Source organism: Pongo pygmaeus, chromosome 13 (assembly GCF_028885625.2).
Source record: "Pongo pygmaeus isolate AG05252 chromosome 13, NHGRI_mPonPyg2-v2.0_pri, whole genome shotgun sequence".
Lineage (NCBI taxonomy): Eukaryota > Metazoa > Chordata > Mammalia > Primates > Hominidae > Pongo > Pongo pygmaeus.
Window position 1 is genome coordinate 57,388,657 of NC_072386.2, and position 27,643 is coordinate 57,416,299.

The 27,643-nt window shown below is 40.2% G+C and overlaps 1 protein-coding gene across 8 annotated transcripts in view; it reads right to left on the reverse strand.

The window, feature by feature from the left end:
* The window catches only part of KANK1 (KN motif and ankyrin repeat domains 1), a 247,690-nt gene that overhangs the window by 138,242 nt on the left and 81,805 nt on the right, over positions 1 to 27,643 (reverse strand). For 6 of the 8 annotated variants that reach the window (XM_063649575.1, XM_063649574.1, XM_054499983.2 and 3 more), the window contains exon 2: positions 19,994 to 20,119. The gene's annotated coding sequence lies outside the window, so the exon portion shown is untranslated. Of the gene's footprint in view, positions 1 to 13,046; positions 13,090 to 19,993; positions 20,120 to 27,643 lie in introns of those variants that run through there. The other 2 variants (XM_054499981.2, XM_054499982.2) reach the window with 2 other exon arrangements.

The window sequence follows — 27,643 nt, forward strand, 5'->3', positions numbered from 1 at the left end:
TTTAGCTCTTTAAGAGAATACACAAATATTGATAAAGGAGAGTTGGTCTATGGTCATGTAGAATGTGCTATACAACAAATGAAACTTATTGTTATAATTCTGAAAGTTTTTTAGTCTTTCCTTCAAAGATTCCATGGTACTAGATAAATTACACACACACACACACACACACACACACACAGAGATTTTCACAAGGAAAAATGAACATTACAATATAACCAGGTAAAGGTACCAAGAACATGAAAGGAGGTTGCTAAGGTGCTTCCAAAAGATTGGCCTAATTTTAACACCACATCCATTTCAGTGCTTTTTTTCTTTGCCTAAAATCCTTACCGCCACACCATATTATTTCTCCCCAGCATAGTAAGTTAGGAGAACAAGGAAACGGGAAGAAACTACAGAGGTTCTTACAGCCCTGCCAGCAAATTTTCCTAGCACTCTGCTGCTGGGCTGGGTGAAGAGAACAAGGCTAGCCGTCCTGGACTGGGTGAGGCACATGTGCAGGTATGTGCAGCTAGTCCTGGACTTGGGCAGGAGCAGGAATCTGCACAAGAACCAACAAGCCCACAGAAGAGGTACTCAACTGAACCAGTGTTTAACAGGCATAGCCATCTCCTTTTTTTTTTTTTTTTTTTGAGATGGAGTCTTGCTGTAACGCCGAGGCTGGAGTGCAATGGCACGATCTTGGCTCACTGCAACCTCTGCTTCCCGGATTCAAGCGATTCTCCTGCCTCACCCTCCCAAATAGCTGGGCCTACAGGTGTGCGTCGCCACACCAGCTAATTTTTGTATTTATAGTAGAGACGGGGGTCTCACCATATTGGCCAGGCTGGTCTTGAACTTCTGACCTCAAGTGATCCACCCGCCTTGGCCTCTCAAAGTACTGGGATTACAGGCATAAGCTACTGCACCTTGCTAACCATCTGCTTTCAAGTGGATTTTGATATGCCAAAGTTTACCTCAGTGCCACTCTGAATGATCCAACAAGCATGCAAAGGAATTGAGGAAGGTGAAAGAGAGTGCCACTGTATTAATCACCAGTCTAAGACCCTGTTTTAAAGAATGACCCAAGAAAACATAAAATTAGAATTCAAGTCCCAGTCCCACAGTTTTCCTTGGGCATAAAACACTTAAAAATAAAAATCTGAATGGGCAACTACACCTCACTAATTTCTTCTTAGTTTTTAAGCCAACTCAGTAGCCTGCCTTATCTCATTCTAAACCTTCTGAGAACAGGGACTTTGTTTTTCCTTTCTGCTATTTCCACAGTAGTAAGAACAGTACCTGGCATATGGTAGGTCCATATATATTTGATGAGAGGATGAATACATTTCAAGAGCTTACTAGTTTCAGTCCTCTCCACAAACAGATAAAAATTCTACTTTTTAAAAAGCTTTAATCTTCCTTTGTAGCTGCAACTGTCATAAGAAAGCACTGACATATTGCATCTTTTATTTTCTAAAAAATATATATGTATATATGTAAAATATATATGTATATATAAATATATTAAAATACAGATATACACACACACATACATATTTTATAGGTTTATAAAACACACACATATTTTTTTTTCTGAGACAGAGTTTTGCTCTTGTTGCCCAGACTGGAGTACGATGGTGGGATCTCAGCTCACTGCAACCTCCACCTCCTGGGTTCAAGCAATTCTCCTGTCTCAACCTCCTGAGTAGCTGAGATTACAGGCGTGCACCACCACACCCGGCTAATTTTGTATTTTCAGTAGAGACGGGGTTTCACCATGTTAGTCAGGCTAGTCTTGAATTCCTGACCTCAGGTGATTTGCCCACCTCAGCCTCCCAAAGTGCTGGGATTTCAGGCGTGAGCCACCGCCCCCACCACCCCCAGCCCTTCTAAAAGTATATTTTTTTTAAATTTTACATATTATATAAAAATTCTATTATATATGTATGTATGTATATATGTGTGAGAGTGTGTGTGTGTGTGTGTGTGTGTGTAGGAATATGTGTAATTCAATGCTGTATACTGGGGGAAAGCTCTATGGTTTTTCTTCCCCTATAATTTTTCAGAAGGGAAGACATGATCATCTTAATTTGATAAAACTGACTGAATAGTAAAACCCAGAACCAGAATTTAGGGTGTGGCATAGCTTGTTTAATCACCACCTATTCTAATGGGAAGGGAGTCAGAACACAGGGCCCCCTGACAACACAGACCCGGCATTCCCCTCAAATGCCATCAGGTGTATGGGCCAGTTAGTCCCATTACCATTTATCTCTCCCATCCTGATCACTGCTCAACCCATAATAAAATCTGGGCACAGTGGCTCTCTGTTCATTTCCCCATATTCCAAAGCACCGAGGGAGAGCGGGCCACTGGGTGGTCTCCATCTCTATCCCCCTTCTTTCTGCTCCTCAACATCCCCAGCCTGATCATGCTTATTCTCTTTGAAAACCCAGAATTTTACTATGGCATGGCACTCACAGCCATTCATCATTTATGTCTCTTGCTACCTCTCCACCTGTACAGAAGAGATTACAGGAAACAATATTACATAGTTGCCTCATGTTTAATGCTCTCTTACCCCTCTACACCTTTGCCCAGGCTGATCATTCTGTCTACAGCAGGAGGGCTTCATTGGTTTTTCCTCCCACGTGCTCTTTAAGACTGACTGTAGGCACTTCCTCCTCCAGGAAGCCCTTCCTGATGTTCTCTGCCTGTTTTAGATGCCCCTTCATCTGAATTCATTCTTAACATACAGTTAAGCACATGCTTTACTATCTGAGAGTGATTATCTTTCCTCATGGCTAGTGTTAGGAGATTTTTTTTTTTTTTTTTTTTTTTTTTGAGACAGAGTCTCACTTTGTCGCCCAGGCTGGAGTGCAGTGGTGCAATCTGGGCTCACTGCAACCTCTGCCTCCCATGTTCAAGTGATTCTCCTGCCTCAGTCTCCTGAGTAAGCTGGGATTACAGGCGCGTACCACCACACCCAGCTAATTTTTCTATTTTTAGTAGAGACAGGTTTCATCATGTTGTTCAGGCTCCTGACCATGTGATCTGCCTGCCTCAGCCTCCCAAAGGGCTGGGATTACAGGCGTGAGCCACCACTCTCGGCTGGAGGTTTCTATTAAAAACAAATGAGATGGTATTTGCAAACTGTCAGATATTGCCCAATTGCATTAGTCCATTTTCACACTGCTATAAAGAACTACCTGAGACTGGGCAATTTATGAAGAAAAAACGTTTAATTGACTCACAGTTCTGCATGGCTGGGGAAGCCTTAGGAAACTTACTATTATCATTATTTTTTGAGACAGAGTCTCGCTCTGTTACACAGGCTGAAGTGCAGTGGCACAATCTTGGCTCACTGTAACCTCCATCTGTCAGGTTCAATCGATTCTCCTGCCTCAGCTTCCCGAATAGCTGAGATTACAGGTGTGTGCCACCTGCCCGGCTAATTTTTGTTTTTTTAGTAGAGACAGGTTTCGCCATGTTGGCCAGACTGGTCTTGAACTGCTGACCTCAAGTGATCTGCCCGCGTTGGCCTCCCAAAGCGCTGGGATTACAGGTGTGAGCCACTGCATCCGGCCAGGAAACTTATAATCATGGTGGAAGGCCAAGGGGAGGCAAGGACCTCCTCTTCACATGACAGCAAGAGAGACAGAGAGAGACATGGGTGCAAGGGGGAAACTACCAAACACTTTTAAACCATTAGATCTCTTGAGAACTCCCTCGCTATCAGGAGGACAGCATGGGGTAAACCATCCTCATGATCCAATCACCTCCCATCAGGTCCCTCCCTCAACATGTGGGGATTACAATTTGAGATGAGATTTGGGTAGGGACACAGAGCCAAACCACATCACCAGTACAATGTCTGACACATAGTGCTCATTCAATAAATGGTCATTATTAGAATCATCATTATTGTTTACCATGTCTCCAGGAAAGAGACAAATTTAAGGACCAGAATAATCAGAACAATAACGTATTTGGTACTTTGAATATCAGCTGTAACATTAATCTTAGACACTAATTTATTATGAACTGGTACCCCAACTTTTTGCTGAAATCACTGACACTCCATTCTCCTCCCCAAACATAAAGTTAATGAAAAAACAAAGACAAAGAAACCAAGCATGGTAAGGCCAAAATAATTTTACTTTTCTTTTTTTTTTTTTTGAGACAGAGTTTTGCTCTGTTACCCAAGCTGGAATGTGGTGGTGTGATCTTGGCTCACTGCAACCTCTGCCTCCCAGGTTCAAGTGATTCTCATGCCTCAGCCTCCACAGTAGCTGGGACTATGGTGCGCACCACCACACCCAGCTAATTTTTGTATTTTTAGTAGAGACGGGGTTTCGCCACATTGGCCAGACTGGTCTCGGACTCCTGACCTCAGGTGATCCGCCCGCCTCGACCTCCCAAAGTCCTAGGATTACAGGTGTGAACCACCATGCCTGGCCTACATTTTTTAGAAGAGAAAAATTCAAACCAGTACATTAATTAATGATAGAATCTAAGTAAAATATTTTGCTGTTCTAGAACTAGGGAAGGGTAAGGAAAATGATGATTTTAGAGTTAAGGAACTGTTAAGAGTAAGAATTACTGAATGTCAATGGGATGTCTCTCTACATAACTAGGTCTAAAGGCACCAAGAATATGACTTACATTACTAACCTTTACATTAGATGGAAGACACACAAACTGCTCTTAGTAAATTCTTCTGGCTGAGTTATCATACAATGATTAGTTATCAAAGCTACTTCAAGTTCTTATTGCTGCAAAGATAATTTACACATTCAGGGTCAAAGTCAGCCAGCCATGTTTCTGAACTGAAAACAATTCAATACTAGGCTTTATTTGCCAGTTGAGATTTGCGCCACACTGACACATTTAACATCACCTCCAAATTAATGTGCACCAGGGATGGGATGAATAGGGAAATTTCTTACAAAATGCCATGGTCCAGAGGAAAAACATCCTTGAAAAAGATTCATCTTTTAAATCCTGATATAAATCTACTCTTAGCTCTATATTCTAAAAGAGAATAAGAGACTCTTTCCCCATATATAAGAAACAGGTGGTAAGGCCCACAAATGAGTTCTGAAGTAGAACAAAATGCTTAGGAAGATAATTATCACTGTGGATAAATATGATTTGTAACTATGATAACCCCATCAGCCACACATGGAATGTGCCTTGACTGCATGTTTGGTTGTCACAGAAACAGCTCTTCAAGAGTTGAGATGTAATAGCAAAAATATGAAAAATTACAAAGGAGTCAAGCTGGAATCTCATCTAAACAAGATCTATTTTGCAAGAACTAAAAGCAGCAGTCAAAAGAAGTTATACTGAATCATCAAGGAGAACAGGCTTTCAATTTTAAATATTTTGTCAATGTCCTCTGTAAAGACTTCACACATAAAATTATAAGGACAAAAATAACTTATCAAAAGTTTATGCAAAAAGAGTTATTTTATTATAGGATGATGAATCTGCACTTAGACAATGTAAATCAGGTATGTACCTCTATAACTAACCAAAAGATAGTCTCATTAAAATATGGAATGGGGGCCGGGCGCGGTAGCTCACACCTATAATCCCAGCACTTTGGGAGGCCGAGGCGGGCGGATCACGAGGTCAAGAGTTTGAGACCATCCTGGCCAACATGGTGAAACCCTATCTCTACTAAAAATACAAAAATTAGCTGGGCATGGTGGTGCATGCCTGTACTCCCAGCTACTTGGGAGGCTGAGGTAGAAGAATCGCTTGAACCCAGGAGGGGGAGGTTGCAGTGAGCCAAGACCACACCACTGCATGCCAGCCTGGCAACAGAGCAAGACTCCATCTCAAAAAATAAAATAAAATAAAATAAATAAAAATGGAATGGGCTAAAAATGAGAGTCAGAAACTCAGGAATAGTTATTGAAGGAATGTCAAAAATGTCTGGATGCTAATGCTAGCCTATCAATGTAAAAGTATTTTTCCACAAAAAGTTAATCTATTCCATTGATAAAGAACCTATTTTTCTACAGGGTATGTGCATTGATTTTAACAACTCAACATTAAGTGATCAAAATGACTTTACATCAAAGTGACTGACTACCTACAAGTGTTAAAAACGAGTTTCAGACCTGGTACAACCATGTTCACAGGAAAGAGCTTACCATAAAACTCATGGAAGACAAAAGCAATGCCATCCCAGTTGCAATGTGCACGTCTGGTACCCAGATATTGGTTTCTAAACACCATTGTCCAATAAAAGCACCCAGGCTCCTTAGAGAAGTGACTGATTCCAAAAGTAGGGCAAGGAAAATACAAGATTAGCCTAGAGCATCAGGGGATGCCATAATGTGAGGAAGTACTTGAAAAAAGATGGAAGCATGTCAAAAGGACATCAGAGTCAGCCTGAAGGAGCTCCCAGTGGCCAAAGCTAGAATAATTTGAACAAGAAAACAATGATGATAATATTGGGTTATAACCCATAGAATGAAGTAACTGTCCATGATGAGTCCACACTAATAGCACTAGCAATAAGGGAAAGTGATATCAAGTAACCTGTTATGAGGCAATAAAAAAGATACATCATTGCTTTTGTGGTCTTCTTTCAAAACAAAAAAAAGCATCACCTAAAGGTAAACACTAGAAAACATCAGACAGCCCCAAATCTAGAGCCATTCCACAAAATAACTGACCAGAAATAACTGACAGGGAATGACATGGAACTGTCACAAACTGTGGGAGTTTAAGGAGTCAGAACAACTCAATACAATGTGGATCTTGGATTGGATCATGGAACAGAAAAAAAGGATAGCGGAAAACTGGATAGAGTGCTAGTAAGGTCTGTTTAGCTGGAAGTATTAGACCAATTTAGATTCCCAATTTTGATAATTATATTAACGATAGTTTAATACGGTTATGTAAGATATTAACATTAGGAGAAACTGAGTGAAGGGTATGTGAGCTCCGTACTACCTTTGCAATGTTTCTCTAAATCTAACATTATTTCAAAATAAAAAAGTTTTTAAAGACTGATGGAAGAGGAAAGCAACTGTGGTTACTCTTACTCCTCACTTCCATCTGGCTTTCTTTTCTTTGGGCATTTTACAAAAGCATCTCCCTCCCTCTGCTTTAGTTAATTGTGACAGAGCACAGAAAGGTATGAGACATGAGATTCAGAAAGACAGAACATCACAGTGACCCTCCTGAAAAATGAAGGTGGGCTGCCTTTTGGATAACTAAACTTTTCAGTTATCCCAGAACAAAAAGTCTTTAACTTTAGAACATGTTAGCAAATTCCCAAACTCATCTTTCTTGGAAAGTGCAAAAGAAAAGAACACTGGGTATTCACAGAATCTGTCAACAAGTAGAAGATCTTTTGGCATAAAATCCAAAGCTATTTAAAAATGACTGCCAGCAATGGGTGGAGGGATAATGAAAGATATGTTGGGCGTGAGGTGAGGTGTATGGAGGGCAAGAGTGCAAGAAGCCCAAGAAGCATTTATGTGCTACTAGTTGTTTCCTCACCTAATAATATGAAGTTGGATCCACAATGCATTTAAAAATACCTGTTTATATAGCTCATACACATACCTAAAAGGACTTCATTTTATTTATTTATATTCTATTTAGATTATTACATATGTTACCACATTGTATGGGAATGAAAAGCCAGACATACCCTTCTTTTTCTTCTTTCTTTCCAAGCATTTAATTACCCAATGTGATGTTACAATGGAATATTATTCAGCCTTAGAAAGGAATGAAATTTGGACACATTACAACACAGATGAGCCTTGAGGACATTACACTGGGTAAAATAAGCTAGCCACAAAAAGACAGACATCGTGTGATTCCACTTATGAGGTACCTAGAATAGTCAAAATTACAGAGACAGAAAGTAGAATGGCTGCCAGGGGAAGAGGGGAGTGGGGAGTTGTATAATAGATATAGCGCTTTTGTTTTGAAAGATGAAAAAGAGTTTTAGAGACTGGGTGCACAATAATGTGAATGTAAACAACATTACTGAATTGTGCAATTAAAAAAACAGTTAAGATAGTAAATTATATGTTATGCATAACACAAAACTTTAAAAAAAATTTAAGGTAATTATTTGCTTTTTTTTTGCCTCAGCAATTCTTATTACCTTAAAGACTTACATGGACATACGTTGATGTGGGTACAAAATTGTTAACTGTTGCATTATTTATACTATAAAACACCAAAAACACACTAAATGATCATTAAAATAAAGCCTTAAACAAAGTACAGTCATCCCTCGATATACAAGGAGAACTGGTTCCACGACTGCCTGCAAATACCCAAATCCTCACATACTGAAGTTCTGTAGCCAGCCCTGAAGAATCTGCATATATGAAAAGTCAATTCTCTCTTTATGCAAGTTTTGCATCCCTCAAATGCTCTATTTTCAATCCATGTTGGGTTGAAAATATCTGTATGAAAGCAGACCTGCATGTGGACCTGCATATAAGTGGACCCATGTTGTTCAAGGGTCAGCTATGTAGCGTATCAGTATGATGGGTTACTCTGCAGCATTTAATAGAAATAAGTAAACTAACAGAGAAAGACACAATCTATAATTATGTGAAACAATAAGTTAAAATTTAGACAAAGTATATGATTTTATTCACAGTAAGAAAGTATGTTTGTATATAAATGCATGGAAAATATGTAGAAGGATATATATCAAACTTAACAGGGACCACTCTACAGAATATTTGGAGGAATAGTGGGGTTCTTACCTTGAATTTTAAAATAACTACTAGAGATTATTTTTTAAAAAATAAAAATAATATTTCTTGCCAGGTGTGGTGGCTCACAACTATAATCCCAGCACTTTGGGAGGCTGGGATGGGCAGATCACCTGAGGTCAGGACTAATATCTATTAGTCCATAGGGATAGATATATGGACTAATAGAATAAAGAGTCCAGAAATAAAATCTCACATATATGGCCAATAGATTTTTAACAAGGGTACAAAGACCATTCAAATGGGGAAATATTGTCTCTTCAGCAAATGGTGCTGGGAAAACTAGATATCCACATACAAAAGAATAAAGTTGGGCCCCTACCCCATACCATATGAAAAATTAACTCAAAATGAATTAACAACCTAAGTATAAAAAATAAAAGCATAACTTTTTAGAAGAAAACATAGGGAGGCCAGGGGCGGTGGCTCACACCTATAATCCCAGCATTTTGGGAGGCTGAGGCGGGTGGATTACCTGAGGTCAGGAGTTCAAGATAGCCTGGCCAACACGGTGAAACCCCGTCTCTACTAAAAATACAAAAAAATTAGCCGGGCGTGGTGATGCATGCCTGTAATCCCAGCTACCCAGGAGGCTGAGGCAGGAGAATCACTTCAACCCGGGAGACAGAGGTTGCAGTGAGTCAAGATCTTGCCACTGTACTCCAGCCTGGGCAACAGAGTAAGACTCTGTCTAAAAAAATAAATAAATAAAAATTAAAAAAAAGAAAACCTTAAAAATGAGAAAAACTATGTGCAAATCATGTATCTATTAAGGGTCTAGTATCCAGAATATATAAAGCACTCTTACAAGTCAACAACAAATAACAATTTTTAAATGGGCAAAGGACTTGAACAGACATGTCTCCAAAGAAGATATACAAATGGCCAATGTGTACATGGAAAGATAAATACCATTAATCATTAGGAAAATATAAATCAAAACCATAATAAAATACTACTTTATACCCATAAGGACAACTATAATTTTTTTAAAAAGGGAAAATAAACGTTTGCAAGGATATGGAAAAATTGGAACCTTGTACATTGTTGGTGGGACTAGAAATGGTTTGGCCCTGTGGAAAACAGTTTTGCAAAAAGGTTACATAGACTTGCCATACAACCCAGCAATTACACCTCTAAGTATGAACCTAAAAGAACTGAAAACAGGGACTCAAGTACTTATACACCCATGTTCATAGCAGCCTTACTCATAAGAATCAAAAGGTGGGGAAAAAATCAAAAGTCTATCAACAGATGAATGGATAAACAAATTATGATATACCCGTACCATGGACTATTCAGCCATAAAATGGCTGAGACGCTACAACATGGATGAATATACTAAGTGAGAGAAGCCAGACACAAAAGGTCACATATTGTATGAGAACATTTATTTTACATGTGGTATCTAGAATTGTAAATTCAGAGACTGAAAGCAGATTAATGATTCAGGGATGAGAGAGAGGAGAGAATAGTGTGTTACTGATTACTGGGTACAGGGTTTTCTTTTGTAGTGACAAAAATGTTTTGGAACTAGAGAGAGGTGGCAGCTATGCAATATTATGAATGTACCAAATACATCTGAATTGTCAATTATTAAACTGCCTATTGTTATATTATGTGAATTTCATCTCATTAAAAATAAATAAAAGTTAAAAAAAATAATGTATAGGTAAGACCAAAACACCAATGGGGAACTTGTAAAGTAATGATGGTGGACTTCATTACTTTACCATGACGTAACAAGACAGTGGTACCAGTGTAAACGGGCATCTTCTGAATCCCGCTGCCTCTCTGTGGAACACTCTAAGAGCTATTGGCAGGGGAAAAGGAAACCTACTCAAAACCAGGGGTGGTAAATAATCACTGGCTCTGTGACAGCAAAATGATCCATTGCCACAAACGAAAGCCTAGTTCAGCTTAGCATAGGGGCTCAGAAGACAGCCAGCCTTGGTTGCCTTTAGTCTTTTCTCTACCTGAACTTAACCTACAGTGATGTACATTAAAAGAAGTTCCACACCCTCCCTTACAGGTGAGGAAACTAAACCATGGCTGCTTCTAGAACGCATACACAGGGATGTGGGTAGGAACTCAAAAAATATTTACTAATTTGGTATATAAGTTGAACGTCCTTAATCCAAAAATCTGAAATAGAAATGCTCCAAAATCCAACTTTTTGAATGCTGACATGACACCAAAAGCGGAAATTTCACACCTGACCTCATGTGACAGGTTACAGTCAAAATGAGGTCAAAACTGTATTTCATGCACAAAATTATTAAAAATATCGTATAAAGTTACCTTCAGTCTTTGTATCTAAGGTGTATATGAAACATAAATGAACTTTGTATTTAGACTTGTGTCTCATCCCCAAGAAATTTCATTATGTATATGCAAATATTCCCAAATTCAAAAAAGTCCAAAGTCCGAAATACTTCTAGTCCCAAGCATTTGGGATAGGGGATGCTCAAACTGTAAAAGCTGTTTGTTATCATTTGTCAAGCTGTGGAAATTAACAATTCTTCTATCTATCATCATAAATCTTCCCATGAGGCTGGGCACAGTGGCTCATGCCTGTAATCCCAGCACTTTGGGAGGCCCATGCAGGAGGATCACCCGAGTCCAGGAGTTTGAGACCAACCTGGGCAACAAAGCAAGACTTCACCTCTACAAAAAATAAATTAGCCAGATGTGGTGGTGCATTCCTGTAGTCCCAGCTACTCAGGAGACTGAGGTGGGAGGACTGCTTGAGCCCAGGAATTTGAGGCTTCAGTAAGCAATGATCACGCCACTGCTCTCTAGCCTGGGCAACAGACTGAGACACTGTCTCAAACAAAAAAAAGAAAAAAGAAAAAAGAAAAAAATTCTTATGAATAACTGTCCAAAAGCACACCCTATATCGCAGCAGGCTCATTTTGCAGGCTTTACCTTGGGTTCTTGTTCTGTTTGCAATGCTCAAGTTTGGAGCCGAAGTGCTCCTGTAACAGCATTAGGTCTCCCCTTCAGAGTGCTCTCACAGCAAGAGAAATTCACACCAGAAAAAGCACTTTTTAGCCACTTTCTGGGCCATGTGAATAACTTTCAGTTAACTCTTCTCTCAACAGGTATCAATCACCACATTTTAAAAGTAAAGACGGTCTCACCATGTTGCCCCAGCTGGTCTTGAACTCCTGAGCTCAAGCAATCTGCTGGCCTTAGCTTCTTGAGTAGCTGGGACTACAGTCATATGCCACCATGCCAGGCCATCATTGCATTTTAATTTACACTACTTGTTTTGGCTATTTCAATGTGATTATTAGGACAAAACAAGAAATTTAAAGGCAACTTTTCTAAAATTCTTTTTTTTCTTTTTGAATCTGCATTCTAAATAAAAATTCTTAAAATCAAACTGTTTCTATAACAAGAAAAGATGACAAAGTATCTATATATCTTTTTTGTTTAATTCCTCTGATTATAATAAATAAGCCATTGTCAATACACAGTGGCTGAATCAAAACGATTTGTCTTATACATTAAAGGCTGAAAGAGGAGAGACAGGGAATCTGAACGCTCCAGATTTTTATATTTGGTTTTAAAAGCCTTTTCCTCATTTAAAGTGTCATTATTAAAAATTATTAATTTTTTTAAATTCTAGAAACAACTGAAATCACATTCAATATTTTTGAACATTCAAAAACATCTATAATTGTGGATCAGAGTTTAGGAAATCAAAAAAAACACTCAGGGATTCTCCATTTCATTGTATCTTAAGACATTTTACAAAATATAAACAATCTCACACTTATTAACTATTTAAGACTTTAGAGTGTTTCTGGCTCACTTTAGTCTCCGGCAGGGCTGGTTCCCATTTTGAAATGAGAACTGTATGTTAAGGTGGAGGATTTAGAGACTTACAAAGTCAAAAACAAATCATAACTCCTACATTTTTAATCATCCATCCTTCTGGTATATGATTTGTCCCAAAATTCTCACCAGAAAATGAAGAAAGTTTTGAAGAACGAGTTATTCTCAATGTAAATCTCCAGCCAGCCTCTGTCAATCATGTTGGCCTTTTCCCCCTAGTTAGCCTTTCTCCACCTCCTGCCTGAAAACTACACTACTATTTAAATGCTTTGTGACTTCACATTTTATTAAAGGCAGAAAAACATAAAGAGCTAAAACAAGGAGATAAGCCTATTGCCATAAATTGTCCCCTTAAGCAATGAAACTTGCCTCTCTAGTATAATAAGGTGGGTACTGTGAAAACCCCCAACAAGTGCAATTCTGCATAAGTCCACAGCCCCCATCACTTACAGCAGACCTTACAGTTCTCTCGAGTGCAGCACCATAGATCAGACCCCAGGGCAGTCAGCTGCATGCTTTCTAAAACCAGTGTGAAGGGCACACCCCGGGAGTCACTTTGCTCTCCACCCTCACCCACTCCAAATTTATCTTGTGTTCTCATGGCCGGGGGAGGGAAGCAGAAATAAGAGACAAGGTTATAAAAAATTTTATAAACTGATAGCACCCCACCTGCCATCCCATTCCCTAGAAATCCAGTTACTTGTCATAACCCAGTGAACACATTTTAGCTAAGTGTTCATTTTCATAAATTTGGAAGAATTCACTTCTATCCCTTTTGAGTCTCCATTTCTTCCTCTGTAGTGGGATGGAAATCATCATTATCAGATTATACCATATTTCTGAATGTGCCCAAGCCCTGGCCCTCTGGAAGATTACATCCAATGATTTACACAGACAAATCAGGTCCTCGTGTTTAAAGCCCTGTGAAAACATCAATGGGTAACTTCTCTAAGTTACTGTGGTTTTTTTGCCACCAGCCAAAAAACAAAGGCTTCAAGTGTTCTTAAATCCCACTGAGGTGTATAACAAAGTTTATGACATTAGTCAAAAAAAAAAATGCAAGTATATGGGGGGGGGGGATGTATAAAGATCTAATATATCCACTAAGCATAAAAAATGTCTGAAAGTACATACAATAAACTCAGCAGTGGTTATATTAGGAATAGGATCAAAAAGTGGGATACAAGAATCCTTTTTTTGTCTGTATGTTTTATTGTTTGAATACGTGACAATGGGCACATGTGACTTTTGTCATTAATTTTAATTTTCAAAGAGTTAAAATAAGGAAAAGAATAATGATCCATATTTTCCAAACCAAAAACTGGAACACATGGTGTGCCAAAGGATTTTTATTCCACATCTAGAGATAAGAGGCAGTTAGGAAAAGTGGTCACTGGAATGTTCAAATTTCCAAGTTTCAATGGTTTAAAAAAACTGGCAGCCAGAATTATCTAAAACAAGATTGTCTACTAGCATTAGATATTGAGCAAATAGTACAAATCCCTACGTCAGTCACATTATGTCTTCTTTCTTCTTAGAAGGTAGGCCATGGTGGGTGACGCCAAGATCATCTTTCTTGGTATTGAGCCAGCATGCTCATGAGGAATTTGGCTCAAGTCAATGAGCAGTTTCTGCATTTACGTTTTGCACAAAGGACTACCCAAGGAGAGAAAAGCAAACAAAAGAAACAAAAAACAATGTAATAGTGCTTAAGGACTATAATTTGCGTAAGGACTCTCTAATAAACAAGAACTACAAAAATTGCAGGTGGCTATTCATTTGGGACAGAAATTAATTTTAATTCCTATCTCAAATCACATTTCAAACTAAGTTTCATACAGATAAAATATTTTAAAATGTGAAATGAAACCATAAAACTACAATAAGGTAAATATAGTTAAATGCCTGTGCAATCTTGTGGTTAGAGATGTAATATTGATTCATTTCTTCTATAAATACTTGCCAGGTGTGACCGGCAGATCCTGGACGAGCAATAGATGAAAAAACGTACTTAGACACAGGTATCCAGTGAAAGAGCAGGCTAGGGGACCGGGGTGCTCACAGAAAGAAAGAGTCGTAGCAGCTGTGGCCCTGACAAGCCAGCGCTGCGGGCATTTATTCAGTATGGATTTAATGACAAACTCTTTGAGTCAACACACTTGTGGGTAATTAACATGGTTCCCCCTCCCCCGGCTTCCCGCTGCTCCCTGGGAGAGAGCAGTCCTGCGCACAGATGATTAAAGGCAGGTTCCGAGGCCTAAGTAAACTAACTTATTTAGATCACTTCCTTTACATCCCCTTGTTATCTAACCTTTGCTCTCAGGCTCCAGGTAAGAGAATTTGGCTGCCTTCAGCCAAACCCTTTTTTGAAGCTCTTGCAAAACCTCTTCCAAGGAGGTTTGCATCTTTTCCTACAATTTCTCCCACCACCCTGACCGATCTCCTACAAATACTACATGTTAAGCACTAGAGACCTCGCTGTGGACAACAAAGACAAGGTTCCTGCCCCTATGGTGTTACAGGCTGGAGGGGGAAACAGGAAAAGAGTAAGTTAATAAGAAATAATAATTGTGGCTGGGCACAGTGGCTCACTCCTGTAATCCCAGCACTTTGGGAGGCTGAGGTGGGTGGATCACCTGAGGTCAGGAGTTTGAGATCAGCCTGGCTAACACAGTGAAACCCCGACTCTACTAAAAATACAAAAATTCGCTGGGTGTGGTAGTGGGCACCTGTAATCCCAGCTACTTGCTAGGGTGAGACAGGAGAATCACTTGAACCCAGGAGGCAGAGGTTGCAGAGTGAGCCAAGATCGCACCACAGAACTCCAGCCTGGGCGAGACTGCATCTCAAAAATAGATAAATAAATAATTGCATATTGACAAGTGCTCAAAAGAGTGTGTGTGTGTGTGTGTGTGTGTGTGCGCGTGTGCACACATGTTCCAAGCAAAGAAACTGTACCTGCAGAATCTCAGGGACAGGAAGGAGGTTGGCATATTCCCTGGACTGAGAAGAGACCAGTGGGGCTGGAACATAGTGTTCAAGGGTGAGTGACAAGAGGTGGGGCTTTACAGCAGGCAAAGCAAGATCATGCCAGGCCCTGCAGGCCATGATAACAAGAATGCCATGACGAGCTCAGGCAGGGGTATGCCAAGATGTGATCACACTTGAAAGAGATTACTCTGCTATGTGAAGAACTGACAATGGGCAACAAATACCAAGGCATTCTTACTTCCTAGTTAGCCTATATGGAAACCATAAAGGAAAAGATTTGACAACCTAAAATTAAATATTTATATACATTTAAAAGCAGTATAAAAATTGAAAGAAATTATCAAAACAATTAACATACTTTTATAATAAAAGACATTTAAAAATTTTAAATCTTTAAAATCTTGTTGCTGCAAGTCAGTAACAAAAATAGCAAATACCCCTCTGGAGAAATGGGCAAAGGATATGAACAGAAAACTCACAAAGGAATATAAGTGGCATATGAAAAGATGTTCATCTGTCTATAAAACTGGTAAGGTTTTTTTGTTTGTTTGTTTTAAACTCCACTATCCAATGTTAAGAAGGGCGTGGGAAAAGAGACCTCTCGCATACTGGTGATGGGATTGTAAATTGGTTCAGTCTTTCAGGCAATGTGTATTATATATTAAACCTCTTTCCTAATTTTATAAGGAAATAATTAAGAGCAGCCTCACAGATATAGTTAGAAGAATGTACATTAATGTGTATGTCCAAAGTGAGATTTGTTAAAATACATTCCTGAAACAGAATTTTCATCAACCTTTAATAATTACACAGCAGTGACTACTGGTAAGGAGAGAGGTTTATAATTTTCAACTGAGAAAAGCAGGGTGCATTTCTGTATTTAAGAATCTTATTTAGGCATATACACCTAAAAAAAAAAAATCTCTGGAAGAATATAAACAGTGGTTATTTAATGGTGGTAAAGTTACACATTTTTAACAGGTCTTTTATTTATCGATACATCTTTCATTTTTCTACAGTCACCACATACTGCTTTTAATAATGCATGAAGTCTCTAAGCAAAAATATACATATATATATCTAAAGCACCATAAAATAAAACTTGAGACACACTAAACTGTCTGGTAAAGGAGGAGATGGAGAGGAGGCAGCATAGACTGGAGTTGGATGAGAAAATGGTAATGTCAGAAAGGGACTTTGGGGAGCATCTGCCTAGTTCAACTCCTCATTTCACAGATGAGGAAAGCATCTACCATCTCCTCACTTCACCTCCCTGACTATAATAACAAAGGCTAATAGAACACAAAACAAAACTATTGCTACTTGGTCTTCACTAATTAAAAAACCATGTACCCCCTAAGAAGCAACCATAAATATCATCATGTGGCACTTAACTCCTGAGTAAAAGGTACCCAGACAGGAGCACAGCCCAACAGCTGCTTTGGTATTTGGAAACAAGAGGGTTATTGCAGAGTGCCGTTTTTTTCCTCACTCCTCAGGCAATTAAGAAATATTTCCATCCTAATACTGCTCCTGTGCCTGTCTAGCGCTGAGCTCACAAAGAAACATCCTCAGATAGTTACATACATCTGGCAAGGAAATCCTCAGCATGCCTAAGGGGTTCACAGAATCTGTCGACTTGGAGCCCAGACATTTTTATCTGGGTCCTGCATCCTGCAGAGGTCTTTGGCAGGCATTTCTAATTCCTTGGCCCATTTCCCACACAGATACTCTAAATGGTTTCCCTTTCTCAAATCTAAAACCCCAAACCTACCACTTTTACTCTCCAGAAATAAATACTTCCTTCTTTCTTCATTCAGGCCATAATCCTTCAGCCCTCTTAATGTTCCTTTCTATTTCAAATCGCCTGTGTCTACCTGCTCCATCTCCTCCCTCCTTCCTGGCTCGGGGTGGCATCCCTTTGGTCTCAAAGATGCAGCCCTCCACCCTCATCTATTCAGCCAGCCCTGTAGTCACGGAAGTCCTGGCCCCCTCAGTTTTTCCCTTCCTTCCTTCCCCACCTCTCTCCCCACTGGGTACCTCCCTCTCTTTTAGTATATCTAAGTTTCCTTACCCCAACTCTGCTGCCTCCTCCCAGTGGCATCTTCTTTTGCTCCTTCTTTTCCAGCAAATCTCCAGACCTGGGCATCTACACCTGCACCTCCTTAGCTTATCATGATGTTATGAAGCATCAAGAGTAAGTATTTACAGTCAGAAGGCCCAGAGTACACATTCAGCTCTGCCACTGACCATTTCCACAACCATCAGTGAGCAAGCCACTTAATCCTCCAAGTCAATTTCCTCCTCTGTAAGATGAGATTAATAATACCCGCTCCATCTCCTTCACAGCTGTGTTGTGAGGATCAAACGAGATAATGTGTGTGGAAGTGCACCGGCAGCTTAATATAAAGCACTTTAACATTCTAGTTATTCCTGTTATTACTCTATCCCTGACCTCTCAGCATCAACTGAGTCAGGGAAGGTAATTTGTGATCTTCAGGTTGGCCACAGTGTTAACACTAACAATGCTTCAAGGTCAGCACTTTAGTTTCTACTGTGATTTACTGATTTGGTAATAATTATAATGCAAAAACAAGTATAACCTTGGGTTTTTTTAATCATATAAGCAGGGACTTCTGGAAGACAATACTAGTAGGCCAACAATTACTGAACACATACCAAAAGTCAGGCACTGTTCTAAAGCACTTTACCAGAGAGCTTTTATTACTATTTTCATTTTACTTATGGGGAAATTGAGGCAGAGCACAGTCATGATTTGAACCCAGGCATCTAACTCTACAGTCTGTGCCCTATCCGATTCTGTTAGTGGCAAAGTGGGTGCTAGATAGAAATAAACCAGTAAGGAGATCATGACTACTACAGCATTAGAGGCAAGAGATAATATGGACTTAAACAGGAATACCTAGAATGTTTTTTAAAAACACTTTTTTTTTTTTTCAAATTGCTAACTACCAATGTTGCTGAGAGCTGAAAGTTACCAGGTACTTCAATATACTGCTACTGAGATTATAAACTGGTGTGGCCTTTCGAGAAAACAGTACATCAACAGAGTAAATTAACAGAATACATCAACACCTGAGTGCTACATTCTATCAGGGTTCAGCAATGCCACTTGTAGCAATTTATCCTAAGGAAATAATCATAGATGTGCATGACAGATGTTCACTGCAATGTTATTTCTAAAAGTAAATAACAAGAAACAATATAAATGTCTAATAAAAGGAGATGGGATAGAGAAACCATTACATTTCCATGTATCTGAATACTTTGCTGTCATTTAAAATGATGCTGTAGAAAAAAGGAATAAGTATTTTATTAAGGAAAAGAAGTACGTAAAAAAGCCCATTGATACGGGCTTTGGTATCTCACTGGTTTAAGTTCTGAACCAGTGTGGGTTCACCAGCTATGTGAACATGGGCAAGTCATTTCTCTTTTTTTTTTTTTTCTTGAGACCAAGTCTAGCTCTGTCACCCAGGCTAGAGTGCAGTGGTGTAATCTCAGCTCAATGCAACCTCTGCCTCCCAGGTTCAAGCAATTCTCTTGCCTCAGCCTCTCTAGTAGCTGGGATTACAGGCATGTGCCACCACGCCCAGCTAATTTTTGTATTTTTATTAGAGACGGGGTTTCGCCACGTTGGCCAGGCTGGTCTCGAACTCCTGACCTCAAGTGATCTGCCTGCCTTGGCCTCCCAAAGTGCTGGCATTACAGGAGTGAGCCACTGTGCCTGGCTAATTTCTCTGAGCTTCAATTGTCCTGTGTGTAAATGGGGATAATAAAAGTACTAACCCCAAGGGTTATGAGAATAAATTAATATATATAAAATGCTTGGTATTTAGCTTGGCACAGCACAAGCATGCAATAAATGTTACTCAAGTTGCAAAAATAGAGAAAGCTAACACATACAACACATGCACATATTCTAAAAACTTGGAAAATAATATAGTACAATTTTAACACTGATTATCTCTAGAAACAGAGTAACAGATTTTGATTTAAACTCTCTATTTTCTAGGTTTATTGAATAAAGCCTACAATATATTGAGTATCTCCATTTTTTTCAAGTAGTCTTAATACTCCTTTTGATCTATCAAGTTTCCCTAGTATTATCTAGTCTATGCATATTGTGTTTATGAAAATGGGGTATTTATCGACTTAATCTGCAGAGTAATACAATTCACTTTTATTCTTCAGAGTAAAACAGCTTGCTCATATTTCATCCTATAAAAGTCTTTTCTGCAATCACACATTTGTAGATCAAGAGCAGTCTGAACAGATTATTGGAGCATAAAAGACTAGAGAATGGATTTGTACCTCTAAAAAGCAAAGTTAAGGGAGACAAACATGACAACTTCATGACAGTTATAAAGAAAAAAATGATATGTTACCTTAATTATGTAAGGCCAGAAATTACTGCAATAAATATTTCAACTCCGTGGACAATTTCCTAGTGTGATCAAAAGATGAAAGTAATTCACTAGTTCAGAAGTCCATCCAGTATAGTGACCATCATTCTGAAAGGAAAAAGAAATCTCTTTGAGGGAAATGTAATGGAACAATACTCATTTTTAGGCTTGAGATCCACAGGAGAGGGGAATCAATATTAGAGACTGCTATGCATTTTGGAAATCAAAGTACAGTTAAGCCACTTTCCTGCTGGGGGTGCAGGGTCAGGCCAGAATAAAAGGGAGCCTAAGATATCATGCAAAGAGTCCCTTTTGCTTTAGGTAAAGGCTAGCTATTTGCTCTTGTGACTCTCCACCACTGCAAAGAAAAGCGCTGGATCCCTCATAGCTTTCCACCTTCTGTTCTGTTCTCCTCCTCCGTGTGTTTGGTAGTACATACATAATTCAGCACATGCATACCACTCTATTTTTATGTATTTTTTAATGTCTGTCATACTTACTCAGACTACTCCATAACAAACACATGACTTTTCTCCTAAAACTGTTAATGGCAGTTCCCTGGGACTAAAACCTTGGAACTGTTTTCAAGTCATCCCTCTCATTGTTACCTTCCACTATCAGTCCACCACCACTTTCCCCGAATGTCCAGCTGCTCTCTACCCCTTCTTTTTCACTCCTGTCACACTGCTGAACCCAACTTCCTTGGCATACCTCATCTGTTTATAACAAGAGCCTCTAACTTGGACCCTCTGCAGATCACAGCCTATCCACTCTCTCTTACAGAGAAATTGCTTTCACCCTATTCCTGTAATCTTGAACAGGCCTGGGCCCATCCCCTTGACTGTAAAATGAAGAACTGGTCTCAACGTTTTCCATTCTCACTGTGCTTTGAAGTCAGATGTCACTGGGCATGAATCCTGGTCCTGCCACTCTGCTAAACTTAGACAAGTATGTCTGCTCAAAATTCAGTCTCACTACGCATAAAATGGGAACTAGTACATCTACTCCAAAGGTTGCTGTAAAATAATAATGAGATCTTATGCCTTACAGATCACACAGCAGGTACTCAACAATATTGGTTATTCCCATCCCACCTTACAGAATCCCACAAACTCTGAAGTTCTCTGGTCTTATACCTTCCAAACCTAACGTTTTCTTACATCTACATCCTTAGTGATAATGATTTTCTCTTCCATATAAACTCCCCTGTTGACCTTCATCAGTTCTTCCATTATCTATCACTACTTTATCTTCCTTTAATTTCCAATAAACGCCTTCTATTCAATCAGATTAGTCTGATCATTTTCCCAAGATCACACACTTACACCCTGCCTTTGTGCCCATCAGTTCCCCATAGACTTTTCTTATCCCCTCTGTCAAGGCCCAGTTTGAATCCAAAGCCCCAGCAATGCTGACCTCGCAAACAATTTAACCCTCACACACTGCCTTAACATTATTGTCTACTCTTTCCTGTTCACTGAGATTAGCTGTCCAGCTGACAAAGACTATTTGGATTATTCCAAGTTAAGCTTTTTACTTCAGTGTGGATTGTATTAGAGTTTTTACAAACTACATATTTTTTGGATCAGTTCTGTCAATGCTTTTTGAAATTCATAGGCCTTTGTGCCTTAAGGTAAGAGTTTTTTTATTAATTCCATCATTTTTATTTGAGGCTGATACAAGGAGCTTGTTCCATCATCAATGGGTAGACCATTGGTAGACAATCTGACAGCTGTCTCATGAAGCCAGATATGAATTCTAAGTATGTCCAATGTCTGTCAGATTTTGTGACAAAGTGAACGTGTTGCAATTTCAAGTACCATTTTAAGACCAAACTCTCAATGGCAGCAAGGATGATGCACAGTGGGGAAAGATGACTGGTTACTAGAGTTTTACCTGAAGATGACAGTTGAAGCTACAGGGGTAAATGAAGGTTCTAAGGGGAATCAGTACAAGACACAGTGAAGGGTCAAGGGACATGGAAGAAGACACTGAGTGGTTACAGAGGCAGGAGAATAACTACAAGGGTGGAGAGGCACACAAGCCCAAAGAGAGTTGAGTAACACATCAAATGCTGCAGACAAGGACAAAATGTCACTGGGTTTAACAATTAGGAAGGGGGTCACTCATGACCCCTGAGGGCAGTTTTCAAAATGGCAGATACAGGATGCTGACTGCAAGGCATTGAGGAGAAAGTGGGAGGAAGGCAAACGGAAACAAGCAGAGACTTCCTGCCAAGAACTTTGGCTCTCAAGCCAAAAGATTTGTGCTGGTCATTTTCTAACCCTGAACTTAACAGCTCAACGAAATACCCAAGCTCGCTCTTCTTCCCTTGCTCCTCACCTGTCCATGTGCAGCGAGCCTGAAAGCTGAAGATAACTGACAGTTGACTGCAAACCCTTCCCGCCTTTTCTCTTCTAGCACCACCCTCACATGCCTGGTTTTGGATCCCTAACAAATCTTACAGAACTATTCAACAGCTCTATGTTATCAGGTCTCAAAAGCTAAGTTATATTCTTCTTCTGCTGTAGGTAAACGATAGTTACTTATTTAACATAAAAGGAAAAACACCAAAATGTGTCATATCAACAGAACAGAAGTCTAGGTTCAGATCAAATACCATATTACTATCTTTGGATAACCTATGTAATTTATGCTGAATTATTAAAAAATAATTTTTCTTCCTTCAAAGTAGTACTTTGTTCTTTACTGTAAGTTCATAAAAATCAAAGAAAAAATAAAAAACATGAGGATAATTAGCACTTTGTTGAACCTCCTTCCACTTTTATATGTATGCACGACACACATAAACATAATACACAAATGTGTAAGTGCATATAAGTTTCACTAAAAGTGAATCATATGATATTACTTGTAACTTGTTTTTCCCACTTATTCTGATGGAAATTCTGTACCATTTAATAGTCTTGTATGCTTTCATTTTTAATGACTGCTCAATAATCCATTTTAATAAATTCTCTTGAAGCACTTAAGTCACCTCCAATTTTTGATTATATATTTAATGCTGAGAAAGATATCCTTCACTATACCATCAAGTATTTGCCTGGGATAAGGTCAAGGTCAAATGTATAGAAAATGTGAGGATCTGATATTGTTAATTTGCCCTACACAATGTTTGACCCAGTGGCACATGACAATACCCACTCCTTCACACCCCCTCTAACACTGGGTAACGTTATTTTTTAAACTGTATTGTATAGATTTAATTTTTAAATTTTGATTAGCATATCTTTGGGGTTGAACACTTTATACCTTTTTACACTCTTGTTCATGTTCTCTATTTTTCTACTACTGTGTTCATCTTACTGATCTGGAATACCTTTTCATATATCCAGGATATTAATTTCATATATCCAGGATATTAATAAAGGAAGTATATATTAATATATATTAATATATAATGGATTTATATATTTATATATTAATATTAATCCATATATCCTGGATAATGGAGAGAAAATAGTATATTTATTGAAACTTTTGCCCACAAGGAACAAAATCAACTGAAGCATATTAGAGCCATAAAGGATCTTTATATAAGGATACTGAGGGATCCTTCACATAGAAGGATACTAATATTAAGCTTTGTCATGTGTATTACAATTCGTTTCCCCAGCGTATTTTATTTCTAAAATGGAAACATCACTACTTCACTAATCTATTTTGAAGATTAAAGAACATGCAGGTAAAGTCATGAGTGGAAGTAATCATCATAAAAACAAAAGCAAAATTGCTGCTACTTACTGAGGACTTAATAAGGTCCCGTATTCTCTCAGTCCTTATGATGAACATACTAGGCAGGCATTTCCATTCCTCTTTTACAGATAAAATGTAACAGATACCCACAGACAGTAAAGTGACAGTTAGATTTTAATTTTTACAAATAAGCTCTGTATTGATCCTAAAAAAGACCTGGTAACAGAATTATTCCCAGCTGTGTTTGTAGTAAAATTTCCTCCTTAGAAGTAATCCCAAGGACTACTCCCATTTCTGCCAGCCACAAACCAAGTTACTAGGTTCTGCACCAACCATTCTTTTAAGTTTCTCTAGTAAATTCTCTTCTTCCCCTTCCTCTATGACTTATCAGAATGACACTTAATAGTTAAGATATCAAAAAAAAATCTTTTTGGCTAGGAGCCAAGGCTACATTATCAGTCACTACAAGTTTAATCTGATGACAGATACTTTGCTAACATTATAAATACATTAAAGGTTCTTCACCGGCTTACACGTTAGTGACGTCTATAGTAACAGCATACATCTGAACCCATGCTTTTGTGAGGGGCAAAGCACACTGTGCTGTATAAATATTTTATGTACAGCTTGTACTGAAATTCTAGATGAAGAGGCATTCACAGAGCCTCTGTAATATGCTGGTTACTCAAGACAGCATATTTTTATTAAAGTTGTGTGCAAGCTTTGCCATAGTCTACAGAGATCTCCTTTATTTAATCATAGTTCTCCCACCCCCAAATGTTTTTATTTTTTAAATGCATTGGTTGTGCTATGGGCAAGGCAGCATCTGAAATAACGGCAAAAGGAAGGTAGCTGATCATCGAAACTGGTTGTAGTCAATTAGGCTAGCCACTGAGGATTCTGAGGGCAAAAGTGCACAGTGTGAGTGAGCCTGGTAGATGAGTTTCTTTGCAGGAATATTAACAGAACTAGACTACCCATTGCCAGAAAAGGGAAAAGGAAATACTTTCATTAATTCACTGAAGATTTATAGAAAATGCTTAAGAATTTGGAGGCTACTCTTATGGAATAACAGGTTTCCAAATGGGTTTTGGATACAGCCAAACAACAACAACAACAAAGAAATGCCTCAAATCCTCCTGACAATTTGGGGCAGGTAAAGCCACACCCCCCCCCCATACTCCCCTCCTCCCACAAACCCCCAGCAAATAGCCATGAGGAAGGGCAGTTGCCACCTCTACGTGGGGAACTGGCCACAGGAGACTGCTGCTAGGTGACCACAGAGAAGCAGCGCCTCCTGCACCACCTGGCGGCAGCCAGCATTTGAGCAGTTACCAACTCTGGGGCAGGGGGAGTTCTCAATGTTTTTGTCTCTGAAGTTTCCTCACTCACAAGGGTCGAGGGCTCTGGCTTACCTTCTTAAGGAAAAAAGCAGGTGAGAAGATAGCAAGATCTCCCACACTTAAGGGAGATCTTGGAAGTGAATGACTGGGAAACTCTGAGTGGCAGATGGCCATACCTGCGCTCTGGCTGCACCCTGAGGTGTGCAGCAACCCCCGGGGGATGGCTGGATGCTGACAAAGCATCCGCCCTAGCCTCAAATGCAGCCCAGAAGCAGTAGGGACTGGTGTAAACGGATAACTGCTGAGGCCTTCCTGACATCATGACATTAATAAAGCCTGGAACCTTGGCACAGCTCCGGGAGGGTGATATGGGAAAGAATTCCAAGAATAATCGAGGTGAATCTTTCTGCTACCCGAAAGCAGTGGAAGCTTAAAGTCAACATTAAGTCTATTTAGCAAAGTGCAATATTCTCTGCACCTCTAGTTTGTGGACTAAGATTCATTCCCAATTCAAATTAACCCATTAGTAAGCAAGTGCACTAGTGAAGGAACAGTTCATAGCTATTAACTTATATATTTTTCTTAGTTCAACATCATTGCCTTCCATCAGTGGATCACAGATCAAAATGGTATTCAGAATAAAGGACACTTTTAAAACAGATTCACGAGAAGGCTCTTGTATCATGCAAGCATTTCACAAAGAACTTCCAGTCTCACTTGCCACCAATGCCATGTAAAGGGTCTGTTTAAGATAGGCATTGAGAGGTGACAGCGTGCTGTCAGCCCTCACTCGCTCTTGGCACCTCCTCTGGCCGCGCTTGAGGAGACCCTCAGCCCGCTGCTGCACTGTGGGAGCCCCTCTCTGGGCTGGCCGAGGCTGGAGCTGGCTCCCTCTGCTTGTGGGGAGGTGTGGAGGGAAAACCATGGGTGGGAACTGGGGCTGCGCACGACACTCGCGGGCCAGGAGTTGTGGGTAGGCATGGGCTCGGCGGGCCCTACACTCGAAGCGGCCAGCCCCTGGGCAGTGAGGGGCTTAGCAACTCGGCCAGCAGCTGCTGACGGTGCACTGGGTCCCCCAGCAGTGTCAGGCGCTGTGCTCGAATTCTCACCAGGCCTCAGCTGTCTCCCCACAGGGCAAGCCTCGGGACCTGCCGCCTGCCAGGCCGGAGCCTCCCCCAAACACCATGGGCTCCTGCGCAGCCCGAGCCTCCCCAACGAGCACCACCCCCTGCTCCACGGCACCCGGTCCCACTGACTGCCCAAGGGCTCAGTGTGGGCGCAGCACAGCACGGGACTGGCGGGCAGCTCCGCCTGCAGCCCTGGTGTGGGATCTACTAGGTGAAGCCAGCTGGGCTCCTGAGTCTAGTGGGGACTTGGAGAACCTTTATGTCTAGCTAAGGGACTGTAAATACACCAATCAGCACTCTGTGTCTAGCTCAAGGTTTGCAAATGCACCAGTCAGTGCTCTGTGTCTAGCTGATCTAGTGGGGTCTTGGAGAACTTGTGTCTAGCTCAGGGATTGTAAACACACCAATCAGCACCCTGTCAAAATGGACCAATCAGCTCTCTGTAAAATGGACCAATCAGCAGGATATGGGTGGGGCCAGATAAGGGAATAAAAGCAGCTGCCTGAGCCAGCAGTGGCAACCTGCTCAGGTCCCCTTCCACACTGTGGAAGCTTTGTTCTTTCCCTCTTTGCAATAAATCTTGCTGCTGCTCACTCTTTGGGTCCACACTGCCTTTATGAGCTGTAACACCACGAAGGTCTGCAGCTTCACTCCTGAGGCCAGCAAGACCACAAACCCATCGGGAGGAATGAACAACTCCAGACAAGAGGAATGAACAACTCCAGATGGGAGGAATGAACAACTCCAGACCTTAAGAGCTGTAACACTCACCGCGAAGGTCTGCAGCTTCACTCCTGAAGCCAATGAGACCACGAACCTACCAGAAGGAAGAAACTCTGAACATGTACGAACATCAGAAGGAACAAACTTCGGACACACCATCTTTAAGAACTGTAACACTCACCGCAAGGGTCTGTGGCTTCATTCTTGAAGTCAGTGAGACCAAGAACCCACCAATTTCGGACACAGCATCACTGGAGACAGTAGATGCTGACAGCCATGAAGCCTCAGGGGGTGGAGTCATTTTAGAAAATTCAGCACAATCCAGGACTGATTCACTGTCTGGCCTGAGGTTTTTCAGGTCCAACCTCCAGATTTTCTTAGAGCCAAAGATGATTACTTTCTAAGTGTGGGGTTAATGAACCCACAGCAACATGTGAATGGAATAACATAGGGAGAGTGCTTTTGTTCCATCTATGCAAGCTACTCCTCTCTTTGGGGTCTTCTGACTGGGCCACAGGGTCAGAGGTGGACCTCCGATACTGCCTCCCTGCACCCACTTACCTCCCCCACCACGGCTCACTGGACCACATAAAGATGTGAGACCTATGCTGAGCAAGATGCTTCTCCCCTAGGGCTTTAAAATTGGGGCTGAGGAACTGCCAGGCGGGCTCCAGATGGAGCTAGATCTGTGTGTTGCATGCTGTGGATGACACAACAGAGCT